The 27,913-nt window shown below is 47.7% G+C and overlaps 1 protein-coding gene across 4 annotated transcripts in view; it reads right to left on the bottom strand.

Annotated features, from left to right (window-relative positions):
• The window catches only part of DLGAP4 (DLG associated protein 4), a 342,926-nt gene that overhangs the window by 145,803 nt on the left and 169,210 nt on the right, over positions 1-27,913 (bottom strand). For 3 of the 4 annotated variants that reach the window (XM_030532971.1, XM_030532968.1, XM_030532970.1), the window contains exon 2: positions 1,343-1,436. The gene's annotated coding sequence lies outside the window, so the exon portion shown is untranslated. Of the gene's footprint in view, positions 1-1,326; positions 1,437-27,913 lie in introns of all 4 variants that reach the window. The other variant, XM_030532969.1, reaches the window with a different exon arrangement.

Genomic DNA, 27,913 nt, shown 5'->3' with positions numbered 1-27,913 from the left:
TACAAATGCTTGAGAACCACTGTGTTATGGTTTCTGAGTCACCAGTAAAGGCGAGGGCTGGGACACTGGTTCAGGGTCTGAATGTGCAGATTCAGCCCATTCATCTACCCCAGGTGTTCAGGAAGGTTAGCAGAAGCCATTCTGAAGTGTTTTCTCAAAAGCAGTGGCTGCATTCTGCATGCTTTCCCTGAGCTCTGGATTGGCTCTCATGTACATGGTATGATGCTGTTGATGTTAGTGGGGCCACTCCTGACTTATCCAGGGGGAAATGAGCAGCGAATCGGGCCCAGTGTCTCTGGTATTTTCCAGGGACCTGAGCAATGGGGTTTCACTAGTAAGCACTCACAAAGGGCTTGCTGAGTGGTGCAGTAATGTGCACTAAAGTACACCAACATGTTGTGTACCACCAGGCCTGTGCAGACCCTGCTGGTGCACCATGTTAACGTGCACTGGGAAACTTTTAGCTTACGCCAGCAGAGTTTGCATGGGCCAGTTAGTGCACAACGTGCTGGTGTACTTCAGACTTGGCAGCCCTCTAGTGCACATTGCTGTACTGCACGGAGAAGTCCCCAGTTCCTGGATTGCTAGACCTCCCTGCCTGTGACTGGGAACCACTATCCAGCTTTGCAGAGGTTTGCTGGACTACCCATGTGGCTCCTTCAGGCTCCACCCATCCATCCATCCACCCTGCACTTCTCAGCCTTGTGTCCCCACCCACAAGGGAAAGCAAAGTCAGTTCATTTCCCCTAGCTAGTAGCTTCATAACTGATGATGCGTCTAGTATTCCTGTTTCTCCATGGGCGTTGCCATTTTACAGCTGCTGATCTGACGCTAGCTAACCTCATTAGGGATGCAGAATGGGGCCCACAGTTTTGGGGAGGATTTTATGTTATGGCATGAGTCTTGTTTTCACGAGGGTCCCTGTGAGAGGGGAAGTGGGCACGGAAAATCTATACAGCATTATTCATAGCCAATGGAAGCAAATTCTAATCAATCACAGAGCCTGCCTTCCAGCAGCTTCTGGTGCGCTCAGATGCTGGGGAGAACTTCCTTTGTCTCAAACTAGGTCAGCACACAGATGCCACACTGCTAGAGCAATTTATAGTAGATTTCAGGACTTTATTTTAGAGACTGGTGATTTACATAGTTCCTCAGCTAGAGGAAGGGAGGGTCGCTACTGAAATACATTACTGCCTCCCGTTTCCACAACTCCCTGCATAGCCCCAGTCCTGCCTTCCCCGGTACCAGCACCAAACCAGGCAGGTTGCACTGGCTCCCTCTCCCCACCCTTCTGCTGTTTCTGAAGGAATAGCTCAAAATTCAGACCTGGGTCATACTGTACCTCTCACGTCTCACTGGGCTTCAGGGACAGACCTGACTCAGTGTCCAGCACTCTTCCAACTCCTCTGGGTTCCGGAGATGTCCTGCATGAAGATCTGGGATTTGAAGAGAAAAGTGGGAAATGTCATTAAGAGAATGTGGTGGCGTTTCCTCTATGGATCGTCCAGGCTTGACCACCTGCTGATTTCAGTCTGTGTAAATCGATTGACTTCAGTGGCGCTACGCTGATTGACACCAGGCTAAGAATCCATCCCTCTTTATTTACAGCCCAACCAAAAACACATGGAAAATGCTGAAAAACATCCTGTGAAAAGGTGAAGGGGGTCACATGATACCTGAGAGGAAGATGGCTGCCGAGTCCTGGGCCACCACACTCCCCATGTATCGATTCGTCTCTAATAATTATGTTCCTAGCAAATTGGCAATAAGCTTCTGTCTTAAAGGTTTAAATTAATCCCCTGGATAAACTTCAGGCTGTTTACTATGGATTCCAATATAAAAATGAGAGGCAACAAAAGACCTCAGCCTGCATCATCGCAGCAGCTGAAGGGGGAAACCGCAAGGCCACAGCAGAACCTAGCCCAGGCTATCGTGGCCCTGAAAGAATTCCTCACAGAGCAACTGGATTCAATCTCCAAAGATATTAATGGGCTCTCTAAAGATGTACATGATATAAAATCCTGAATGGCTCACTTGGAAAGTAAGCTACAGAAGATGGCTATTGAAACCAGGGAACTTAAAGAAGAAATTGGCTCCTTAAAGCTTAGACTACAAACCAGAAGAAAAACATGATGGCTTAGAAAACAGATCTCGAAGAAACAACCTGCACCTCTTGGGTATTGCTGAGGGTCTAGAGGAGGAGATTATCAGCTTCTTCAGAAGCTGGTCCCTGACATATTTAAATTGGACACTCAGCTGCCCCTAGTGGATATTGAAAGGGCTCATCTAATGCCTCGTACTAGAGGGCAGGAGTCTGGTCAGCCCAGACCCATCATCTTCAAGCTGCTGATGTTCAGTGATAAAGTAATGTTAATGAATGCTGCCAGAAAAGCTGAAACCTCTATGCATAAAGGCCATGACATTTCTCTTTTTCTTGACTTCTCAGCTGAGCTTAACAAAAAGAGGGCTGCATTCAATGGCATAAAGCAAATCCCGAGGGTAACTAATGTCAGATACAGCATCTAGTCCCCATCTACCTTCACTGTGGATTTAGCAGGCACCACACAACTTTGCAAAACATGCCTCTGATGCTTGGTACACACTTGAAAGACTGAGATCAAAAATAGCAGAATAGTTTTTTCATCATGAAATGCAAACCTCAGCAAATTGAAACATCAGTTTGTTTTCCTGTGTATCCTGGTAGATATGGTATTATTCACTCATATAATCTTCTAGCTCCTAGCAGATAACCAGCTAGACTGAACTCTTCTGTTAATCTCCTTTGGAACTAAGAATAACAATAACTGAATATCACTGCAATGCCTAGAATAATAGTATGACTCTAAGTTGGGGTTTATAGCACCGTCTACTGACTGAAGTATTATCTACACTAAGCATCACAACCTGCACTGCTAGACAGAATCTATTCACCAGCTCTGCCTCTGAGGGATTGTGTTAGAGACATGGAAGCTAAGATACCCCAAAGAGCGTGACTATACATGTTTGTCTACGATACATTCATCTTCCTCCAGAATTGACTTTTTTGTTGTGCCTTCAGAACTGATGCAAGCATGCCTAGAAGCAGCTATTAATAATATATTAATTTCAGATCATGCGCCAATGATACTTACCATCAACACTGGTTATACCTCATTAATATCTTCTAGGTGGAAGCTGAACACTGTGCTACTAAAAGATGCAAAGCTTTGTTCCACAATTCTCAGACACCATCTTTTGGGAAGCTCTGAAAGCTACCATAAGAGGTGAATGCTTAACGAATGCCTACCCCCAAAAAGACAGAAAGACTCAAATTACTAAATTCTCTGCACACAGAAATAGATGAGTTGTAGCGACAGCATAAGATTGACCCAAATAATGAAAACCACCTACATTCCCCAATCAACGCCAAATGCAAATATAATGTATGTTTATTTAGCCAAGTCGAATTTGCTCTCAACAGGGTCAAACACAGACATTATGAATGGGGTGAGAAAGCAGGTAAACTACTTGCCAGAAGACTTAAGATGGAACTAGCCAGCAACAATATTTCTTCCTAATTATAAGAAGATGGGAGTGCCATCCTGGAACCAATAGATAAAAATAATCAATTTAAGCAATTCTATAAAGTTTGAGGTAAATCAGACAACCAAGTTGACTCTAATATATTTGATCATTTCGTTGGAGGCCTGCCCTACCTTCAGAACAAGTGTTGTTTAAGGACAAAGCTATCACAACACAAGAGATTGAACAGGCTTTAAAAATATGAATTCCAGCAAGGCTCCTAGGATGAATGGCTTTCAGGCACATTTCATAATTAACTATCTTCTATTCTTTCAAAGGTCTTCACTGAAACGTTCCAAAAAGGAACCATGACTTGTGACAGGATTACTTCGTTTACTTTAATGTTGAAGAACAAAGATGGTTGCAAATGTGGTGACTACTGCCCCATATCTCTATTGAGAACAGATTGCAAAGATGTTAGCCACATGACTGACCACCATCATCCTATCGATTACAGGCAAAGGTCAGGTTGGTTTCATTAAAAGAAGATTGGCTGATGCTAATACAAGAAAAATTTCTCACTTGATCCAGCAAGCTCAGCTGTTAGATAGTCCCTCCATAGCCTTATCTTTAGATGCAGAGAAAGCCTCTGATAGCGTTGTATGGCCTTATCTAGTGGCTGTCCTAAAAAACTTTTGATGTGGACCAATAGTCCTGAATTGAGTCAGCGTATTATACAACTCTCCCTTTGCTTCAGTATTAACTAATGGAATTATTTTGTCCATATTTCACCTAGAGAGAGGGACACAACAGAGCTGACCCCTCTGGCCTCCCACCCCCTTTTAATGTCACTCTTGAACCACTAGCAATGTACATATGTCAGCAATGTACATATGTCAGCACTCAGCCATTAAAGGAAAGAATATAAAATCAGTTTATATCCTGATGACATTTTTGTGCTTTTGAAGAATCCACCCTCATCAATCCCATAATTACTGAATGCAGTTGTTATTTTTGGAAAGATCTCTGGCTTTCATATTAATGGAACAAATCAAACAATGGATATATCCAAAAGACCAGATCCTTCTCAGTTTCAGCATTTTCCATTTCAAATATGCAAGGAAATAACTAATTTAGATCTTAAAATTTGTCCTAATCTTCCCCAAACTGTTCTATAAATATATCCTATATATTAAAATAATTTTCCAAAAGATACAGAGAGGTGGTGTCTCCTTTCTCTATCCTTATTGGGGAGAATAGAAATAACCAAAATGAATATCTGCCCCTAAATGACTTATATCATTAGCTTTTGCCTTTCAAGGTCTCTCTCTTGCTTGTTGCTCAATTAAATAGGCATATCATGCAATTTATATGGGATAAAAAACCACCTTGCTTGATACAGCAGACTATTAAAAATATCCTGGGGTTGCCAGATTTGTATCTACATTATCTAGCATTCCAAATGAGTCGTAATGTAAGACAGATCCCCTCCAGTTGCTCTGCATACACACCAGCTTGGTTTGAGATCGAAAAGTCTTAGCTATGTTATTTGGCTCCCTCTCTTCTTTTATAAGAAGCTACCCACACCCTTAAGGAAAAATCCAATCTTTGCATCTACACAGGGCATCCTGCAACACGTTAAAATGCTTACAGCATCCGATCTTACTAATTCTCTTCTCATACCAGTATGGAATAACCCATAGCTCAGGATCCTGGCCAACTCTACACTTAAGATAATTTGGATAGAAAAAAGATTAACAAAAATTAAAGATATAATACAAGATGACAGACAGGCTTCCTTTGACTACATGAGTGAGATTCTGTGGCTTGCATTGTGCAGGAGGTCAGAGTAGATGATCATAATGGTCCGGTCTGACCTTAAAGTCTACGAGTATGAGTCTATATGCAACAAAAATCAGCTACTGCAGTCTCACAGTTCCTTCTTTCAGTGGCTATACTCAAGGATTCATGCAAGGATAGGGGACAAGTGGTCTGTTTCAACTCTCTCACCCCTAGAACAGTGGTTCTCAAAGCCGATCCGCCGCTTGTCCAGGAAAAGGCCCTGGCAGGCCAGGCCGGTTTGTTTACCTGCCACGGCTGCCGGTTTGGCTGATTGTGGCTCCCACTGGCCAGGGTTCACCGCTCCAGGCCAATGGGGGCAGCGGGAAGCGGCGGCCAGCACATCCTTATATCTGCACATGTCTACGTTCAAAGTTGTCTTCAGTGGACGTAAACACTCCATTACAGTGACACAGTAAAATCATCTCCCTGAACTGGATTAAAGCCATGGTCAATCCTCTGAAGTTGACACAGTGTGAGTGTACACACTGCGTGACCAGTCTCAACCCTAGAAGTCCTCCAGCAGCTGTCCCACAGTGCCTCATTCCCAGCGACAGTAACCGCTCTGGTCATAATTTTAAACTCTACTGCTCAGAGATTATAGACATTTGAAGTCACCCTCCCCCCTCTTTAACCACTCCCCATGTGTTTTTGAAATGCCTTGTCCTGATTGCCCACCTTGGAAAGCACACCTAGCAGCTCACCTTTCTTATGTACCACTGCCCAACCAACCATGCCAGCTCCATGCAGTAACCACACTCCTTCTTGGAGGAGACAGGAGGTATTGGATCTCCTGACCCCATGGAGATAAGAGGCTGTGCAAACACAGCTATGTACCAGCTGCAGAAACATGACCATCTACTAGCAGACTGTATGGTGGGGGGAGGAGGGGTGTACAGGCAAAGGAGTACAACAGGGATCAGCACCAGTGCCACAAGCAGCAAGGAAACTTTGCCAAGGATACCAGAAATCCAGATAGTGCCACAGTAGAGCTGGTGACGCCCCGCAGATCTGCCACTTCTACAACGAACTGCATTTCATACTTGACAAAGACCCCACCCAGGGCTGGCTCCAGGTTTTTTGCCGCCCCAAGCAAAAAACAAAAACAAAGCCAGAGTGCCAAGTGCTGCCGTCAAAGCAAAAAACCAAAAACAATGTTCCCCCTGACATTCAGCACAAATGCCATTAGCATACATCTCTAGTGCTACCAGCCTCCGTTAGCAAAGTCACCATTATCCCTCGCTAATACCAACTTCCATTCGCAACCCCACTAGCATCCATCAACCTTGCTACCAGCATCCTTCCTGATCACCAGCATCCACTGAGGCTGTGAAGCAACGTGACCAGCATGACCACCACCATTTGTCATGGCAGCCATGAGCATCCATCACAAATGCCACTGACACCCATCTCCCACACCAGTCGCATCCATCGAAAATGCCACCAGCATCCCTCACCACTGCTGCCCTCCAGCATCCCTCAGCTACGGCCCCACCGGTGCCACCAGCAGAGCTTAGCACAGCTGTGACAAGGGATGGGGCCCCATCCTTCCACTCACCTTGGAGTTTTCTTGAAGTAAAGCAAACGCTCCATTGAGACTTGAAGGAAGAGCCTATTGTTTGTAAGGTTGCCTTTGTCTTTGCATGCTGCAGTTGCACAAGTATAGCAGTGCTATAATTACCTTTAATTAATTTCAGCATCACCGCCCCAAGGAAATGCAAATTAACAACTGTGCCTGGGTTATATTAGCAACCAACTGTACTTTTCCCATCAAACCCCCTCATTTCTGCTCTCCAAATCTGCCTGCTCACCCAACAGCTGTTGGGCTGAGGGGGTGGGAGTGGGGACCATGAATGGTTGTGATATGGAAGGTGCATGTTTAACTTTTGCCAAAACACTTCACAGCCTTGGGGGTCAGATTGAGTCCTCCATAGCTCCTGGATTTCCAGGCGACGGTGGTGGCATGCCATGCCTGAAAGCTGTGATTGTTCCAGTGTGATGAAGAACTCCCAGGGTGATCCAAACTTTTTTAAAGGTCAGGTCACTGCACAGTGCTGAAAGCACCAGGAAGCTGCATGCAGTAGCTTGTCCCTGGAGTGGAGCAAGCTGGGATGAGAAGCACATGTCATCTGTGTTCTGCAGTGGTCACCAATTCACATCCAAGAGTGGTTCAAGATGTGGGTGGCATCCCGTAAAAGATTAGGATCCAGTTGCATGGCAGATCACCTCTCCTCATTATGATCCACGGGGCCAGAGAGAGCTCCCTCCCTCCAGACACCAGTTTTGCTAGCACCCTGTCACAGCCAAAGTCTGGCAAGCTGCAGCCCAGGTTCGCTGAGCTTCCAATTAGCCCAGAGGCTATTTTAATAAGTGGGGAGGAGCAAGGGCAGGTTCTGATATTGATTGCCCAAACCTGACCCAGCTGTAGCCAATGGGAGTTTTGCTAGTGATGTCAGAGTCTTTTATTCCAAAGGACCCTCCTGATTGTTTTAACTGATGTCAGTTGCCAGCCAAAATAATAAATACACAATAAACGCGTTATTCATGTGTCTCCAACTACCACCCTAGAAGAAGGGGGAATGGCCTGTCCCTAGCAGTTTATATCCCACATCATCTAACCTTAGTGCTCACAACGGAAATGAAGCATGATCTCCTTGGCCTTATGGGGAGGGACTAACCAGTGGAAGACAATCATCATTCCCCTGTTAGGCGTTACATCATCAGGAGTTCCGCCTCAGAGGTGGTTGCACCTAAGTGGTAGGTGAAGGGGCTTCTACATTTATAAAGGCTTTAGTTGTGCCCAGTCAGCTGCTGTCCTTTCCTGCTGGGCTCTGGCTTAGGCCATGACTTATCCCAAAGTTTGCAAAGTGCTTTGGGATCTTTTGGGCTGAAAGACGCCACAGGAAATGTGCTGTCTATGCACGCCTACTGCGCTGTATGAAACAAGTGGGCTGGTGAAAATGCCATGAAAGTTTAATGGCTCAAGAGGCAGATTTCAGTCCAGAGAGCCTCGAAGGAAGGAGAAAACAACCAGCTAAGGAGTAGCTGGAGACTTCTGTGCTTCTTCTCCAAACTTTAAAAGAACTTCGGCAAATTCCCTGTCTCTGCTTCTCATTAAATGTGAAAGAAAAACAGAGTTTGTCATGCAGGAAAATCAAGCAAAGCAACCTGTCGTTCATCAATTTTTCACAATCAGACCCATGCTAGCCATGGCTGTAATGGGAAGAAATGAAAGAAAGCGACTGAATTAAGTCATTAAGCCATTTCAATATGTGAAAAATGTATTTGAGCTGGTGTTGGAACATTCTGGGAGTAAGGTAACCATGCAGAGAGAAGACAAGTGGCTATGCATGGTATGAAATGGGTTAGGAACAGACACCGTGGGTGGGAGCTTAGACCTGCAGTGAGTTCAGTTCAAAATGCAACATTCACCTCTCCCCTCTGTCCATACATAATGTATCAAGGCACCTCCTTCATCTCGCCAGACTTAGCACTTCCCCCTCTGGTGGTGGCGGACCTGGGGTAAATCAGCCCCACTCTGGGCAGTGTTGGACTTCCCTCCCATATGCTCCTCTGTATTTTCAGGGCTGGCCTCAGGCAGGGCTGGGTCCAGGCACCAGCGAACAAAGCAGGTGCTTGGAGCGGCCAATGGGAAAGGGCGGCACATCCGGGTCTTCGGTGGCAATTCGGCAGCGGGTCCCTCAGTCCCTCTCGGAGCAAAGTACCCACTGCCAAATTGCCTCTGAGGAATGAAGCGGTGCGGTAGAGCAGCTGCCGAAATGCCGCCGATCACAGCATTTTTTTCCCTTTGCCACTTGGGGTGGCAAAAAAGTCTGAGTCGACCCTGGCCTCAGGGGTGATCCTCCACCAAACAAAAAGGAAACAGTCTCAGAAACACAATAACAAAGAGGGATACTTTTCCTGGCCTCCTCACTGGGGCAGGGTGTTGTTCTGTTGTTTGCTCCGGGGTGTTAGTCCTTCCCCTAGCAGACACTCAGGTTTGGCTGTTTCTTTATGGGAACGAGCACAACCTCTCACCCAGGAGCAGCTTGTTTCCCTGCTGCAATTAGCTGGGCGGCAGCAGCTTTTCTTTTTCTTTTTCTTTCTCTCTCTCTCTCTCTCTCTCTCTTTGTTTTTTTTTCACCAGAGGAGGGGTTTTAAAAGGGCTCAGGCAGCCCTTAATTGGATGCAGGTGTCCCTAATTGACCTGAGGTAACCCCTTCTCAGCTGGTGGGGAAAAAGAACCTTCAACATTCTAGGACAGTGGTTCTCAAACGTTTGTCCTGGTGACCCTTTCACACTGCAAGCCTCTGAGTGTGAGCCCCCTTATACATTAAAAACACTTTTTTATATTTAACATGATTATAAATGCTGGAGGTGAAGCAGGGCTGGGGATGGAGGCTGACACCTCGCAACCCCCCACGTAATAACCTCGCGACCCCCTGAGGGGTCATGACCCCCAGTTTGAGAACCTCTGGGCTAACATATCGGCCCTCCACCACCCTCCTGCAAGGGAGTGGATGTTGGCTGAGGGGGTTCTTTATGACTGTGGGGCCTATTTCTGTTCCACTCTCCGCTCACATCTCTGGGCAGAGTTCCTCTGGATGGCATCCACCGGCTCCCTTGACACCTTCGAGGAGCAGTGGGTGCTGTCCAGGGTTCTCTGCTCAGTGTCCCCTTCAGGTTCCCTACTTTGACCCTCTGATCTTCACATCTGTCCTGGTTATTTTTTCTGTTGGCTCCTATACTTACTTGTGTCCTGGGCCCAGTGGATCTTCCCCATAGGCTGGGAGAGGATAAGCCTGCCCACTTCCCAGAACCCAGCAGCACCATCCTCCTGCAGCTGTCCAGTCTGACTTTGGCACAATAACTAAAGTAGCTTCTAGCACTTAGATTCACAGATTCATTGATGTTAAGGCTGGAAGAAACTGTTACGATCATCTAATCTGACCTCCTGCATAACACAGACCAGTACATTTCACCCACTAATTCCAGCATCAAGCCCATAACCTTTGTCTACTAGATTAAATTGTAGAGTTGGTCAGGAATTTTGTAATTAAATGATTGTTAGGGGAAAAATAGAGATTTGTCTAATCCAAAACTTTTTGCTGGAAAAGGTCAATTTTGCTGAATTTCTTGGCTTGAAAAATATTTGGGTAATTTTTTTTCTAAATTGTTGAAATGACCCACTATGATATTTTCAAAATTAAAAATCTTGGCTACTCAATTCAGAATGACTTTTCATTTAGAAATTTAAGCTAATTATAATACATTTAAAATGAAAAAGCATCAAAATTGAAATGAAACATTCTGAAATTTGTTAAAAAACAAAACATTTTGCTTGTCCTGGAACAAATTTTTTTTAGAATTTTTAGTTCATAAACACTTTTGAACTTTCAACCTAATTTGGGACGGGAAATTTTTCCAAAATCTCAAATATTTTGGGGGCATAGGAAAACCATTTCCTGTCAAGCTCTATTAAACAGCCTTCTACTCTCAGAAAAATTCACCTCACGTAGCAAGACTGTAATCAAGTCATCTTTTAACCTTCTTTCGGAGAAACTAAATAGGTTGAGGTTCTTGAGTCTCTCCCTATAAAGCAGTTTTCCAGACTGTGAATCACTCTCGCAGCTCTTTGCTGCAACCTTTCCAGTTTGCCACCATCTTTTAAATAGTTGTTTTACTTAGGGCAGGTGGTACCGTGGGACAGCAATCACTGAAGAGAGGCACTTGGGGAGCCCCCATGCTAATGCTAGACAATTCTTATGAGATTCCGCAACTGCAGGTAATGGTGCAGGAGCACTGGCTGGGGAGGAGCTCACAGCTAATCCAGTTCCAGCCTCTCCCAGTTAGTGTCGCTGTGCGAATCAGTGCAGGAGTGCTGGTTGCTGGAGGTGTTCTAGGAAATGGAAGCTGTGACGAGGCTGGATTCGCACTGCAGGGAAAGATGTCGGAGTTAGATAGGCTCTGGAGGAGCTCACAGGTATCTCTGGTCCCAGATTTCCATAGGAGACATCACAACAGGCAGTGCTGCAAGAACATTAGCTCCAGAGAGGTCTCAGCTAATCCCGTCCCCGCCTCTCCCAGTGGGAATCGTTACACCAATAAAGGGTAAAGCTATTTACTAAGTCTCCTATAAAGCAAATATTGTCCCCTCTGAATGACTCTGCTATTGATAATAAGAGAAAGGAATAAAGGACAAATACAGGGTAGCATTTTTGTGCCTGATTACTGAAAAATGGTATTTACTTTCTCCAGTGCTTTAGTCTGAAGACTGTGTCACAGAGGAGGCCTCTGGAGACTGGCTTTTAGCTCTATAGTGACAAACAGTCTCAATGAAATCCCAGCTCTGGCCACTGTTGGGGTATCTGACAACATCTAGAACATTATACCCCTGAGAAAGTAGTCGGAGTAATGCAGCCAGCTGTCTCTCCAAAACCCGCCTCTAGGGAAGGCTGGGGCGGCCAAGGCCTATTGGGGTCCTGAAACCAATTCTCTTCTCTTCCCTGGGATATTAATGCACCAGAGTTGCTCAATCAGACAAATGCAGGTCCCTTGATTTTTTGACTACGTCTTCCAGGAGACAGTCCAGATTTATGGCATCATAAAGACATGATTCATTTTCTTAAAATAGCATTCAGAATGTCACAAATAAAGAGCAATACAAAACAGCAACAACAGCCCCGCACAGCCAGGCCCCATGGACAGAAGGGGAATGAAAGCCAATACGCTGGTGCCAAGAAACAAAGTACTATAAAGACGAGTGTGAAAACTCCGCTGCCCCTGGCTAATCTCAGCAGCCGTCCCCGGGGGGGAATGGTGCAGGGGCACTGGCTCTGGGGCAATTGTGGTATAGTTCTCCTTTGCAGCATTCCTATATTTCTGTAGGAAATGCTGTCGGAGCACAAGCTGCTGGGGAGTAGCAGGGAGCTCACAATTACACCAATTCCTGCTGGCCTCAGTGCAGAGAATGGTATGGAAGTATCAGGGTTTTTTTATTTTTTTAAATCATAGCTCCTAGCCTCACCCAGCAAGAGTCACATTTCTGACATAACAGTATGAGAGCCCATAGCCAGAGATTTTAGCCCAGGGTGCACTCTGCTTTCATGCACATCTAGTAACAGGAGAGTATGGTCATATTAACACAAAGCTTTCAGTGGTTCTCAGTTTTTTCCATACTATGGCCCCTTTTCCTTTCCAGGACCCTGCTCCCATCAAGCTGGGACCCCCTTCTCATTTGGCCATACAGGAAGGCCAGGGGAGTCATGACTTCTGACACCTGTTTGTGACCCCCCTCGGTGTTTGGTGCCCCAAGCTGAGAACCCCTATGTTACAACAGTAAACATTACATTTGGACTTCTGATCTCAGATCATATATGGTTGACACAGTCTGGAAACTGATTTACAGCCCCTTCCATTGGACTCCTGGACTTCCTGAGTGCCAAAAGAGATCCATTCTCATGGTAGTGCTGACACGAAACTCACACATGGTTAGGGTGACCATATGTTGTGTTTTGGCTGGGACAGTCCCTTTTTTAGGTTCTGTCCCAGCCGCCCTGACTTTTTTGACAAAACTGACCATATGTCCCATTTGCTCTTGCAAGAGCAATTTTTTTTTGTCAAAAAAGTGGGGTGGGACCCCTAGCAGGGTGTGGAGGAACTCGTGTGTATGGGCGGGAGTGGCAATGCCAGCCCTGCATGGAGAGAGGGCTAGGGAGAGTGATTTGGGCTGGCAGGCCTGCCTCGCATGCAGGGAGGAGACGGAGGCCTCTGGTAGCCCTGCACACGGACATGCGGCGAGGGGAAAGGACCACCAGCCTCCTGGGCAGGCAGCCTCAGAGGACTGGCCCCACACACTGGCTGGTGACAGGGGCTTGGAGGACCAGCCCCGCATACAGAGGGGGGGAAAGGGGCCACTGGGTGAGCTTGGAGGACCAACCTTGCACACGAAGGAGGGGAAGGGGGACCTTGGACCAGCCCTGCAGTGAGGGGAGAAGCAGGCCACAGTGGGGAAGGTAGGGGAGTCACAAGCAGGCAGTGCCAGCCCTGTAAGCAGGCGGGGGGGGAAGGGGCTCAGAGGACCAGGCCCCCATGTGAGCAGTGCGGGGTTATGGACCAGCCCCACATGCGGCGGGGCGGGGGGAGGAGGGTGGTGTGGGGGGCCTCAGGCAGGCCCCGGTCGCCAGTGGGGAGAAGGACCTTAGACTGGCCCCACATAGGCAGGAGGCAGGGAGGACTCGGGCAGCTCCGTGTGGGGGCGGTGGCAGGGGTAGCAGTGGAGGGGCAGGGGGGCCAGGGGTGTCCCATTTTTCCCTTTGGGAAAATATGGTCACCCTACACATGATGATTATGGAGGGGTAGGCGTTGGGTAGTTTAGGCTCCCAACTTTACATTTTGTATAGAAATGAGATTCCCAAAAAGCTATGGTAGCTTTCACTATCACTTCCATTTCTGGATCTAAACATTCTCCTGGGGTTTTAGAAATTAAAATACAACAGGATTGAGAACCCAGTGCAGCAAAGCTCTTCAGCATATCTTCACTTTAAGCACACGAGTTCAAACTGAGAGGCATGCTTCTGTCGCCTGGTTGTATGGCTATAACTCTCAGCAACAGGCAGCCGGGTAGGACACACCTTCCTTCTAACTGTTACACTGCTGCTGGGTGAGAACGTTGAGATCCCTGGATCAGGGCCGGCTTTAGGACAATTCCACCAATTCCCCCGAATCGGGCCCCGCGCCTAAGAGGGCCCCGCACCCAGTGAGAATCTCTTCCCTAGCTAGAGGCGCTTTTTTAATTTTTACTCAGCTGGTGGCGCTCCGAGTCTTCAGCAGCACTTCTGCGGTGGGTCCTTCGCTTGTTCTGGGTCTTTGGCGGCACTTCGGCTGCAGGTCCTTCAGTGCCGCTGAAGATCTGGAGCGAGTGAAGGACCCCCGCCGAAGTGCCGCCGAAGACTCGGAGCACCGCCCAGTGAGTACAAGCCCCATGTGTTTTTTTAACGTGGTGTTTGGTTTTTTTGGTCTTCCCTGCCGGGGCCCCATCGAAACTGTTTGAATTGGGCCCCGCATTTCCTAAAGCTGGCCCTGCCCTGGATGATGAATAGGTGCCAAAGCGTTATCGATAATGCGGTCATATCCTCATGATCAGACACTCCCTTCAGCTCTCCTGGGGTCTCAAGCAAGTGGATGTTAACTCTACCATGATGTGGAGATTACAAGGGAGAGCAGATGGGCAGTGCATGAGAATGCCTTGTTTTGGACGTGTCTGGGGCTACTCTTTCACTGAGATTCTTGTGAGACACCTGCACCTTGATTTTTGCTCTCTGCAATGATCAGAAAGTTTGCACAGGGAAGCACTTTACTCTTTCCCTGGAGAACCTCTGAGCAGTGCAGAAAGGCAAGACACAGAGGTGTCTGTCACAAGTGTTTGTTCCCGGCAGGTTTAACCCTAGGCTGCTCAGGACCGAACGCTGGTGTGCTGTTCAGGTTACAATTTACAGTGGGGTGAGATAGCACTTGCTGAAACATGACTGCAAAGTCACGTGTAGCTGCACCTGGTGGGGTCTGAATGGGCACCCTTTCGCAGGGAACAGACTCCTCTCTCCTGTCCTGTGTCTGCCAAAGCCTTGCTTGGCTCCCCATAGTCTCCCTTCCCACCATTGCCTGTCCCCTCCTTTGGTGTATTGACACTAGGATAATTAGTCTCCACATTTCAGCAGCCGTGCAGGGACTCCATGCATGTTTTCATGGCACAGGGCCTGTCTATACTAGTGCTGCATCCACTGGGAGCAAGTGTGGCTGCATCCCTGCAGCAAGAGGGTGCTATTCTCCTTAGTACAGAAAAGCCCTCCGTGTTGGTCTCCTTCCTGTTGTTTCTCATCTCTAGTTCCTACCTCATTTCCCCGCTGCTCTGCCACTCACCTGCTAGAAATAGGCAAGTGTCTGGCCTCCCATTCTGCAGCTGGGCCGTGGTAAGAAGCAGGGAGGACAATTTCAACTCACAGGTCGCCTCAGAGTAGAGTGACCACATGTCCCTTTTTGGCCAGGACAGTCCCTTTTATAAGCCCTGTCCCGGCCATCCCGACTTTTTTGGCAAAAGTGGGCATTTGTCCCATTTGCTCTTGACAGCTCGATCAGTTGGCAAGATCAAACAGGACAAATGTCCATTTTTATCAGAAAGGTGGGGTGTGGCGAAACGTGTGGGTGGGGCGAGCGGCGATGCCAGCCCCGCACAGGAAGGGGGGCTTGGGCCAGCCCTGCGTTGGGGCAGGAGGCGGGGCTTGGGCCAGCCCTGGGAGCTTGGACTAGCCCCACCACAGTGTCCTGTTTTCCCTTTGGGAAATATGCTCATCCTTCCTCACAGCAAAGAGGCCGCAAGCCCACGTCCATATTAACATTTCCCTCCCTCCGCCAGCAGCAGCTCCTGAGTTCAGCGTGTCAGGAAGCAGCTCACTGCCCCAGCTCACAAAAGCTGTTTCTCCTAGAGAATCTCTTTACTCTTTTTCCCCATCCTCTGCCTTTTTCCTCCCTCCCTAGGGACCCGCTGCACTGTGAAGAAGCAAATTAACTTTGCAGTGTGTTGCAGAAGCCTTGGAGACAGCAAAGTCCCCTGAATGACACACGGGATAATCCCCTTCTCCTCCGATCAGGGAGATGTATGGAGCTAGGCAGCACTTGGGACACTTGGAGGCACCTCTCTCTTCTGTGCTCCCAGCCCAGTCTTTGATCTCATGAGGATCCCAGCTGCTTCTTCACAGGGGTGCGAGGAGGCCAGAGGCTAACACCACCTTGAGGCCATCTGTGATGACGTGACTGGAGCGAACGCACAATCTACAAGGTTAGGCCAAAATGTCCACTCTTAAAGTGCATTGCTACCCTGCAAACGTGTGCACGCACGTGTGTGTGTGTATATATTCAGTGTCAGATCCGTTGACTCTAGTGACAAAAAATAAGGGTCTGATTCTCAACTGCCTTCTGCTGTACTTGGTTTGTATTGCAGCCAATTGGTTTGTGGGGTGTTGCATTGCTCTGACAGGTGCTGTGTTACATCACTTTGCCTTCTTTGGTAGTTCAATATTTGGCAGTGTGTTGTGTATCACTGATTTGTGTTATGTTGTATTGTCTGGTGTTGTATTGTAGTTCATTGATTTGTGCTGTGCTGTGTTATATCAACTGGCCTTGCGTTGTTGTTCATTGTTTTGCAGTGCTTTGTGTTGCATTGATTAGAATTGCATTGCAGTGCTTCATATGGCATTTGCATCTATTCCTCTGATGAGCAGGTGCAATCTTCATTCTGTGGTGTAGGACACCATTCCTCTGATAGCAACAGCAGTTGTGCAGGTGTCTGCCTTTAACAAGATGAGTAATTCCCTTTCACTCCTTTAAACAGCTGCTTTTAATTAGTGTAACAATTGTTTTCTTTGGTGAACAACTCTTTGGAGAAGGGATTTTTGCTGCATTTGCCAGTTTGGTATGAAACTAGTACCCTGAGGGGCTACATCTTAGGTCTTTATCAGGAATTTATTTAAATGGACTCTGTGGGGCAGTCAAAACACGCTGAAGATGCTGGGAAGCTGTTTTTTGGGACCCAGGCCAGCCATCTGGACTTTGGATCCAAATTTCTGCAGACGCAATAAGCAAAGGATAAATGTCAAGGGAACCAAGCTTTCTGCTCTTGTATCTCTGGGATGGAATCCATAAAATGTATGCATGGAAATAATGTGTCATCCAGCCAGGTGCCTGATCCTACCATCCTACCAACTTCAGTAGGGTCTCAAGCGGGGAAGGGCCAAAACACAGCACGAAAGCCTGTCCCCTTGCTGTATTCAGCCCATCTGGATCCTGGAACTCTTAGGAAAGGGCCAGCTCATGGGAGATGATTTATCCTCCAGGCCCACCTTCTGACAGTCAGACGTTTAGAGACACTTGGAGCATGAGGCTGTATCCCTGAGAGATCACATAACCCCTTTTAGTGCTAGCGGGCATACAGGGGGAGTGTACACACTGTACTCTCCCTCCAATGCATTCCCTTACTCAGTCATCCGGCAATACTGTGTAGCATGGAGGGTGGCTGGGGTCCTGGCCATGCTCCTCCCTTTCTGCTTTGGGGTGGCATGTGCTTCTGGGGGCGCTGGGTTGGAGCAGTCCTTGCACTCCCTAAGCACAGGCAGAGGCATTGTCCTTGGTCCTTATACAGGGGGCACAAGGGAGGAACGCTTCACGTGTGTTCTTGGGCACAAATCCATGTGTTGACTGGGGGTGATAGGTCTCTATTGTACAGTAACGGAAACATGCACAGCGTCCATCCCCACTGCATGCAGCATCCAGTCCCACTGCCCACTGGGAAGAGTGTCCATCCCACTACACACACCATCCCTCCCCCACTGCATGCAGCATCCACTTCCACTGCCCACTGGGCACATTATCCATCCCACTGAACACAGTGTCCATCCTACTGCACACAGTGTTCATCCTCACTGCACAAAGCATCCAGTTCCACTGCCCACTGCACACAGCGTCCAACCTCGCTGCCCATTGCCCACAGCGTCTATCCCCATTGAACCCCTCTTCACCACGCAGTGTCCAACCCCACTGGATACAGCATCCAGCCTTGCTGCATCTCTCTCCACTGCCCACAGTGTCCCTCTCCTCTGGCTACTGCATCCATCTCCACTGTGCATAGCACCCATCCCCACTAGCATAAGACTGGAAATATTCATCACACAAAGGCTGCTTAAAGAGGATGATCTTCTCTCTCTCACCAACAGAAGTTAGTCCAATAAAAGATATTCCCTCCCCCACTGCAAATGTGCTCTTTTTTTCCATATAACCATCTGATGCTTTTTGGAACCCTACTAAGCTCTTGTGGTATCCTGTGGTTCTGAGTCCCACAGATTAATTTTCCATTGTATAAAACTCGGATTTTCCTTTATCAGTTTGCCTTTCTTCCTCTTTCAGTGTAACCCGAGATCCTCTTGTTTTTGTACTCTGAGACAGAGTAAACCAAGGAGCCTGATTTACTTCTCTGGGCCATTCATTGTTCCACAGACTCTCCCATACCCCCCTCTCATTTGTCTGCTCTCTCAACTAACCAGTCCTAGCCTTTATGTGGGAATCTTTCCATGGGCCAATCACCTCCATCGCTCATCTCTGACTCCCACCCCCATTCCTGCTCTCTCTTTTTTGAGACACAGTGACCACAGCGGCAGGCATATTCCACGTGTGGATTGTACAGTGGCATTATCGTTTTTTCAGTACAGTTCTCCATTTCATTCCTTCTGCTCCCGTCTGTCTTGTTGGAATGTTACTGCTTCTCAATGAGCTGCTGTGTGAAACCAGAGGCTTTTTCCTGAAAGCTCCTACGCTCTGGAAAAACAGAACTGGAGCTGGCTCCAGACTTTGCCCCTGACTCCTATCAAAGTGACCACCCCATCTGTTCTTTTGAGAGAAGACCCTTCTTTGGTTCCGAATGTCCTGTGATCTGCATCCAGCGAGGACTGCCCTAGGATGCATGCGATCAGATAAAAAGCACGATTCCAAGAAATAATTGCACATGGAGTGACACAAATTTAGCAAAACATTATGGGGTAGTGGCCCTTCATAATCTCTCTTATACCGATCTGCACAGAAATCAGGTGCTCAAGCTGCCTCCTGTCTCTTTCATACAATGCTCCTTTATTTCCCGGATACATAAAAGGCCATCTTACCTATGTCTGCACTTTGGGCTGGACCAAGAGCCTGGCTCCAAACACCCCAATGTTAGCAGGGGCTTTCGGGGTGCACAAGGAATGTGTGATCAGATCCTGCCAGCAAATGATTATGTGACAAGCTCCGAAAAGTAAATGTATGGAAAATAATAGAGTCGTATGTCATGATAGTTTTTTCCCCATGTGGGTGATATGTTAGAGACCTCTCAGGAATCAGCACTTTGCAGTGAATGTACATCACTGTTTAGCACTCACTCAGCACAGCAGGGTGTATTGACAGGCCTTTGTTAAACATGCAATAGATAAGTGCCCACTGGGATAGTGCTGGTCAGATTCCAATTTGCTCGGCTATCAGATTAGTTGCAGAGAGGAGTAATGCACAGAAAGCTCTATTCACTGGGGGCTCTCCACTGACTTAGATTCAGTGGAGAGTTCTTGGAGAGATGGGGCTTTTATATTTGCATGGCATCGACAAACTCATCCGCTGTGCTCCTCTTAGCTCTGGGGTTAGGAGGCCTCATGCTGATCTGTCTCATGGTGGTGTAAATCAGGAGTAGCACCTGTGGGCTTGTCTACATCAGAAAGTTGCAGCGCTGGTGAGGGAATTACAGCGCTGCAACTTTGAAGGTGTACACATCTGCAGGGCACCACCAGCGCTGCAACTCCCTGTTTGCAGCGCTGGCCGTACTCCCGTTTTGTCTCGGGTGTAGAGGATCCAGCGCTGGTGATCCAGCGCTGGTAATCCAATGTAGACACTTACCAGTGCTTTTCTTGACCTCCGTGGAAGGAGGAAGCCTCTGGTAATCAAGCTGGTCTCCTTTCCCGGTTTGCTCTCTCGTTCCCGGAACCCCGAGCAAGCAGGTCTCCTTCCCTGCGGTTTGCTGGGTGGCTCCGGGAACGCGAGAGCAAACCGCGGCGAAGCTGGTCTCCTTTCCTGGTTTGCTCTCTCATTCCCGGAACTCCGAGCAAGCAGGTCTCCTTCCCTGCGGTTTGCTGGGTGGCTCCGGGAACGCGAGAGCAAACCGCGGCGAAGCTGGTCTCCTTTCCCGGTTTGCTCTCGCGTTCCCGGAACCCCCCTTGAAGCCGCCCAACAGCGCTGCAGTGTGGCCACATCTAACACCACTTGCAGCGCTGGTTGCTGTAAGTGTGGCCACTCTGCAGCGCTGGCCCTATACAGCTGTACTAATACAGCTGTAACAACCAGCGCTGCAAAATTTTAGATGTAGACATGGCCTCAGTAATAGATGCTGTCAGACCAGCAAAAATGGGTGAGAGAGAAGAATCAGGCCCTCAGTTCCTCAAAGCCACATTTTCAAAGCCTGGCAGCTAAACTACACCTGCACCTGCACCTTCTGGATGTGCACAGTCCTCGTTTGCTCCAGTACTCATCTGGACCATCGCCCTGCCAGTCAGGAACTTGTCTGTGCAAATATCCATCCTGCATATGCAAACGCCCATTTCTGTGAGCAAACAACAGGTAGGTATGGTGCTATCAAGGGGTTTGCTGATCTCTGTGGTTTGGGTACCGTGAGCCCCTTCTCCTCTGACTCAGCCGCGGGAGTGCTCAAGCAATAGCCCGTAGCTCAGTTCACGCGAGCGACCGGCAGGGAGTTCTCAATGGAGGCCTTTGACTCTGGAACCTGATCCCTTCCTTATCCCAGCGGACTTCAAGCTTGGTGACCTTGAGGGCTTCTGACAAAGATTATGGGTGAAATCCTGGCTCCATCAAAGTCAGCGGGAAAGCTCCCATTGACTTCAATGGGGCCAAGGTTTCACCCTATCTGGTCAGTCAGCTGAAGCAGGGGGAAGGTAACTTACTAAGGAGCCCCAATTTCACACATATTTATAAAAAATATAGGGCCAGATCCTCAGCTGGTGTAACTCCATTAAAGTTAATGGGATTTTTGCCACTGACTTCGGTGGGACCTGGATTTCACCCATAATTTTCATCAGCTGTCCTAAAGGTTCCTAGTGGACAGAGCACTGGACTGGGACTCAGGTGACCCGGGTACAGATTCATAGAGTTTAAGGCCAGAAGGGGTCATCAGATCATCTAGTCTGACCTCCTGTATATCAGAGGCCAAGAAAGGTACCCAGTTACTGCTGGATGCAGTCCAACAATTTGTGCTTGGCTAAAACGGAACTGCCTGGATGGCAGCTAATCTGGACTGGAAGACTTCATGGGTTGGAGTATCCTCCACTTCCCTTGGTAATTTGTTCCAAGGTCGATCACCCCGACTATGGAAACATGCGCCTTACTTCTACTCTGAATTTGGCTGGATTTGGCTTCCAGCCATTGGTTCTTGTTCTGCCTTTTGCTGCTAGATGAAAGAGCCCTGAGTACCCAATATTTGGGTTCCATTCCTGGCTCTGCCACTGGTCTGCTGGGTGCTCTCCGGCAAGTCATAATACTGCCTCTGTGTCTCAGTTTCCCCATCTGTAAAATGCAGGAAATGACACTGACCTGCTTTGTAAAGTGCTTTGAGACCAACTGAAGAGAAGTGTGAAGTCACCACCCTATCTGTCCTTCTGAGAGAATGTCCTTATTTAGTGCTGAATGTCCTGTGAACTGTCTCCAGTGAGGAACTACTGTCCCAGGAAGCATGTGACCAGATACAAACTAGGCTTCCAAGAAATAATCACATAAGATCTGGTCTAATATTTAAATGGCATCTTCACAGCTTCAAAGTTTCCTTCCTCATTTGCTCACCAAAGTTTTCATTCACCAGGGGAAACCCTCCCGTATGTGTCTCAGCAGCCTCCTCTTGGTGTCAAGACCCAACTGCTGCGTGTTGGAAAACAACTCTACCCCTCTCCTGGGGACCAACCCAGATGTCTGAAACAATGGACTGTGGGAGGAGGAGGCAGCCCAAGGGAGACAACTTCCATCTGTGCACAAACACTGGGAAAGGAAATGGGGGAAAAGATGTGCCTGGCTGTGAAACGGGATGTGCTATTAACAGGATTGAGTTTAAATCAACCTGAGTGTACCTAGCCTTCATTGAAGGAAAGGACCCATGGAATGAAGCCACTGAGGATCTACTAATTCTAAAGAGGACTCAATGAATGTTGGATCCCTATTAGCAAACTCCTGTTACAGGGGCGCGCACTGCAAGTTCTGGAAGCCTGGGGTCTGCTCTGCGTCACCACTGTGTTACTCCAGTATGACAGAGACATTGCTCCTTTGATCTCAGGAACAACCACACAAACCTGCAGTGGTGAATCAGCTCTTTGGGAACAAATGGAAGATAGAGTCACAGATATTACAGGTTGAAGAGACCTGTTAGGTCCCATCCAGTCCATCATGCAGTGGCTGATACAGCATTATTTTCTAGGGGTTGATTCATTCTATTTTTCAAAGGTTCAAGGGATGGGACTCCCTTCACTTCCTTGGGAGGCAACTGATTCACTGGGGAGCTGACAGATTTTAAACACTCCACAGCTCATGAAGATCCTCTGAAAATATTTGGTCCTCAAAACATTTCATTTAAGCCAAATCTTTAGATCAGCCTTCTCTCCCCAAGGTTACCAGTGTGGTTCTATTTTTAATGACAGATGTCTGACAGAAATACTTTGGGATCTGATCCAAACTTATTGCCTTCTTGGGATTTGCCTGCCTGGGACTTAACCAACAACAAAATGTAAAGTTCAGCCTAAGTTTCTTCCAGGGTTTTTTCCTCTGCAGTATCTTTACCCCACCTCTGATTCCCTTCTACCTCACAGAGACATTAAAATCCTTTTATACTCCTGGCTTGGAGATAGCAGAACCCCCAGAGTGAGTCAGCAGCAAAGCTCTGCCTCTTTATGCAGGGTCCTAGAACCTGACCTCTGGTTAGAAGGCATACCCATGAAAAGAAGTATCGTATTTATAATGCTCATGAAAATTAACCATGCCTCTCTCCCCTTTCTAATAGGAGCAGCCTTCTAAAGAAAGCAGATTGGCATGTAGACAAGAGCAGGCCAGACTTCTGCAGGGCTGCTTCCTCCTCTGGCACTAGGCAGAGGATTTTCATGCACTCCACCATGGAGTCAGTTTGCAGACCCCCTACACATAAAGGGGTAACAGCCCCCCAAAAGCCAGCATGCTCCTGCTTCCCTCTCCTGAATCCTTCCTCCCCCGCTGTATTCTGCTGCCGTCCAATCAGCTTGCTGACTTGTGAAGCAGATGGAACGGGCTGCCCTCAACGTTAGGCCAGATATCATGTACATCCTCCTGGTCCTGTTCCAAACATCTGCTGCTTCCACCACAGCCTGAACTTCCTTTGCACAGCCTGCCTTCCTGCTTCCACAGCGCTACTGAACACAGGGTGAGGAGAGGAGAAGAGAGGAGATGGGGAAGGGGAAGTGGCATGGTTTAATCCTGGGCTCGCAGCAGCTCACTGCCAGGGAGGATGCAAGCTCTTAAAAAGGGACAACAACTGGGGTTGCCCCTGTGGGACCATTTGGCTCAGGAGAAGCTCCGAAAGCCACCGACAGCTCCGGATCCAGGTCAGATGGGTGAAATGTGTGGGGAAGAGAGGGAGAGAGACAGAGACTTTTTGTGAATTCAGAATGAAGACAATATGCCATCAGGTCATTAGGCTGTGTACAGGGCTGGGAAAAGAGCACTCTGTACCACACGCTCTGGAGTCAACAACAACAACACTCATCTCACACAGTTCTCAAGGGAAGGTACTGCTATCCCAAGTGTACAGGCTGGAAACTGAGGCACAGGGCAGGGAAAGCAGTAAAGAGTCCTGTGGCACCTTATAGACTAATAGATGTATTGGAGCATGAGCTTTCATGGGTGAATACCCACTTCGTCAGATGCACCCACGAAAGCTCATGCTCCAAAATGTCTGTTAGTCTGTTAGTCTATAAGGTGCCACAGGACTCTTTGCTGCTTTTACAGATCCAGACTAACACAGCTACCCCTCTGATACTTGAGAGCAGGGAAGTGATTTAGCAGCTCAGTAGCACAGACAGGAATAGAACCTCCCTCTCCAGACGCCCTGCTCCACGGGAGCAAACGCCCTCTCAGATGGAAACCACCTGAGGAGCAGCTGTCAGGGCCCCAGTCAGAGCCAGTGCTACCATTTAGGCAGCCTAGGCAATCGCCTAGGGCACCAGAATAAATGGTAGGCGCCGGTTTGCCAAAGGGAGAGGAAGGTGGCTCCAGTGGAGCTGCCGCAGCGGAGCCTGCAGAAGATCCGGTGCCCCGCGGCTCCAGTGGAGCTGCCGCAGGCATGACTGCGGCCGCTCCACCAGAACCATGGAGCACCGGACCGTCCGCAGGCACCACTGCGGCAGCTCCAGCGGAGCCGCGGGACCAGCGCGCGGGGCGGCAAAATTGCCGTCCGCCTAGGGTGCTCAAACCCCTAGCGCCGGTCCTGGCCCCAGTCCTGCATTCGCTGTGCACTCAGATCTCGCACAGCCATCTCGACCACACAAGAAACCCAGGTTTGGCCTTAAGACATCAAATCTGCCCCCTGCTAGTGCAGGACTGTTCCCTGAAGTACCTCGTTGAGTGCTTTGGCCAGCCCAGTTTTAAAAGTCCCACACGATGGAGCTTCCCTCCCTCTCCCCCGGGAGACTTCCCCCTAGCCTGATGGATCTCACTAATACACAGTACCATGGGCTGCCTTTTACAACATGTGCTTCACTCGATCTCTCTTGCTCTGCGCATCCAGACTGCATCCAAATTCTTCCACGTCTTCTTTCCTGACCTAAGATCCTTCTTTTCCTTTCTGTCCCTAAAGCTAACTCTCTCATCAAGGCCCCCTCATTTCATGCCTTGCTGACAGCGACCTCTGCCTCCCTCATATTCACCTTGCCACCTGAGCCTCTTGTGCATTCAAGCATAGATCATCTCCCTTGCTCATCACTCTGGCCACATCACCGCCCTCTCCACTGGCTCAAACCGTGAAGAGCAGTCCTGCACTGTCCCAGGAAAAAGACTGGATGGTCTAATCAGCCTTTTCAGTCTGGATTCCCCTTCCCACTGGTTGTAAGTCAGGTCATCGGAGTTACTCCTGATGAACCCAGTGCAGGGGAGTGGAGGATCAGGCCCTGTGATGTTCTGACTGGCAGAGATAATCTCTGTCCTGGCAGGAAGGGATGGGCTAAGGTGGGGGTGCTCACCGAGGTGACAGCTTGCCTGGTACTTCATTCAGGCTAGTGCAATAATTATTGATCCCTTTAGAGCTGAGAGGAAATGAACAAGGAGGCCAATTTTCAATTTCCCAGCTGCGTAAAACCAGTTTCTCACTAATAGACTGTGAATAAATCTCTGCCAGTCCGATTGCTCCTTAATTAATACTATTAGCTACGATAAATATTTCTAGGCCTTCACAAAGTTGGAGCTCATCTGTTGCTGATTTCCCACCCAGTCAACCTGGAGGTGCTGGCATTGTCAGAAAGAACACTCTCTTGCCTCCAAGCTGGAGTCGCCTCTCCTCTCAGAGCCCTGAACAAATTCTAGTTCAGGTGATTAAGTTCTGCCCACTTATGATAAATGTGTCCTTTATTTCCAGTTGGAAATATAAACAGCTGCCATGTTCCACCCCAGAGCTGGCTGCATTTCAGTGGTGGGTAGTGTCAATCAGAAATTGGTTTTGTGAAGGATTTTGGAATTTGACAGGTGTTTCCATTTCGCAGGGTTTGAAATGGAGATTTTTCTGGGTTTTGTGAAATTTTCCACTACCTTTTAATCAATTTTTCAAAAAATATTTTGTTCACTGACTCTGTAAGGAATCGGTGCTCAATTTTTTACTTAGAAATGTAGTTCTCAGCAAATAAAAAATTTAGATAATTGTGGACAATGACTGATAAACACTATGGTAAAAATATTGCAGAAAACATCACAAAAACCTGAAAATGTTGATAATTTTTCTATTGTTTGAAAAAAGAGCCATTTTCCAACACAAAACCCTTTTGTGTGACAAAATTCGACCCACTCTAGTGATGGCTTGAGTGATTCCGGGATATATAACTTATCATATATACTAGGACCCTTTCAAAAACAATGCACTAAAACCAAATACAGTGGAGCCCCCAACCCTCTACAGGAGGCTCAGAGATGGGAAATCTCCATTCTCAGCACAGATGGGTTGAGGGGCCATTGTCCAGATTTAGATCTGTACAAGGTGCAGACCAGGGCTGTTTAGGTATGAGAATGAATCAGAGTTCAGCATCAAATCCAAAGACAGTGAAACCTCATGAGCTGCTTTCTTGAGACCATAGCTCCAAATGCCTGAGATCCTGTGAGAACAGCTGTTTTCATGAAATTCCCACTGTTGGGAATTGAAATTTCCCAAGATTCCATCCACATCTGAGTCATCAACATCATCTAATGTGTATAGTCTACTGAGGAGCCCGAGTGACTACCGTTGATAGCATTGAACCGGGTGTCCGAATGGCAGACCAGAAATGAAGTCCCATCCTGGTGTGGATCCAATGCCCACTCCAGCCACTCACATTCCAGAAGTGTACAGATGTGAAGTACCAGGTCTGGCAGGTCTCCAGATTACAGTGAAGCTGAAAGACAGGCCGAATCCTTTGCACGAGGCCACATCAAAATCCAGATGCCACCCCCTGGGTCTCTGGGGAAAGTCAAAGCCAGGGTGAGATCTGAACTCTGTACCTCGTTGCATTACTTCACATGCAAATGTCAGTTGCTATGACTGTTAAACCTCAAGTGAAAGGAAGTTCTTCTATGGGAAAAAATAATGCAGAAAATACAATATAATCTCAGAGATCTACCAGACTATCTGCGTTCTTATATCAGCACCCATCACTGCAGGACCTGAGCCTAAGCCACAAAGTTCAGAGCGGGATTCAGAACCAGACGTTCCCAACTTCTCCCCAGACTGGAGTTTTTCATCTCCAGCTTCTTGGACCAGGCCCCTCTCAGTACAAAAGCAAATCAATCTCTGATCAATCCGTTTTGTGCGTGTATCATAATGAACAGGAAACAAGCTGCTGGGTGAATATTTTCCACAACAGAATAGTTTGGTTCACTCTGATTCATGGGGTCAGATTATTCAGATTTGGGCACTACATTCTCAAATCCTCCATGTAATATGCATTTCAACATGAAAACTCATGCCACAAAAGGCCATGTTCCCATGTGTCCTGCCATGCATCCAATCAAGACACAGAATAAGGCCTTGCTTATACATAAAAGTTTCACTGCTTTAACTATACAGGTGTAGTTAAAGTGGTACAAACTTCCTAGTGTGGAAGCAGTTAATGCTGGTATAAAAGTGCTTATCTTATTCCCATATGGGAAGGGGACTAAGCTGTAACACAGAATAGCTGCGTCCATACTAGGGGTTGTACCAGTGTAATTATATGAGTAGAAAATGACTTTCCTAATTTAGGTGATCAACAACAAAGGCTCAAAACAAACAGTTTACAAATATCCCGTGGGCCCAGAATGATTTATTCAACTATTAAGCAGACAGTTCTACTCTGATGCCATTGTCAAGGTGTCCTGCAGTGACTCAAGATTGGGGATCCATTGCTTATGCCTAGAAAACCAAGCAGTACAGAGATCCAGTTCCTTCTTGTTAGGAGGTTTTATCCCCCTCCCATGCTCTAAGCTGCAGACTCAGCTGATGGAGGAATCCATGTGCACGACTCATCATCATGAGGGGAAGAGCAGAGCTAAAAAGTCTTTTGCCCTCTTTAATGTTTCACAATAGTCCGTCTGGTGTTGATGGGCCTTCCTTGCTAGACAGGACATAATGCCTTCTGTTGGAGATCAGCACTTCACACTAGTTAATGTCTCTCTTCTGCCTGGTGAGTTGCAATGTCACAGAGGCTAATAATGCTTAAATATTACCTTACAATATGGGATACAGACACTATAAGTGAGATTAACACAGGCA

This window comes from Gopherus evgoodei, chromosome 14 (assembly GCF_007399415.2).
Source record: "Gopherus evgoodei ecotype Sinaloan lineage chromosome 14, rGopEvg1_v1.p, whole genome shotgun sequence".
NCBI lineage: Eukaryota > Metazoa > Chordata > Testudines > Testudinidae > Gopherus > Gopherus evgoodei.
Note: the sequence above shows the minus strand (reverse complement) of the source record. Positions and strands in the feature narration are given on the sequence as shown.